Genomic DNA, 398 nt, shown 5'->3' on the forward strand with positions numbered 1-398 from the left:
CTACTACAATCACTTTTGATAAACCATCAATCACCCTGACGAATCCCTCGCGAGCTTTTAAATTTCTCAGTGGACTTCCCATTGATTAAAACCGAGAAATGTGTGGTCTTTAAGCAACCTTGAATCCACCTTCTCCGTTTAGGACCAAAACCAAATCTATCTTGAATATAATCTAGACACCCCCAGTTCACTCTATCATACGCTTTCTCAATATCAATTTTACACACAAACCCCGCTTTTCCTGATCTCAACCTCGAGTCTATGCACTCGTTGGCCACGAGAACACTATCAAGGATATGTTTGTCCTTAACAAACTCACTTTGACAGTGAGATATAATATCTGGAATCAACACCTTCAATCTGTTTGCTAGAGCTTTAGTAATAACCTTATAAACCCC

Source organism: Papaver somniferum, chromosome 11 (assembly GCF_003573695.1).
Source record: "Papaver somniferum cultivar HN1 chromosome 11, ASM357369v1, whole genome shotgun sequence".
NCBI classification, from domain to species: domain Eukaryota; kingdom Viridiplantae; phylum Streptophyta; class Magnoliopsida; order Ranunculales; family Papaveraceae; genus Papaver; species Papaver somniferum.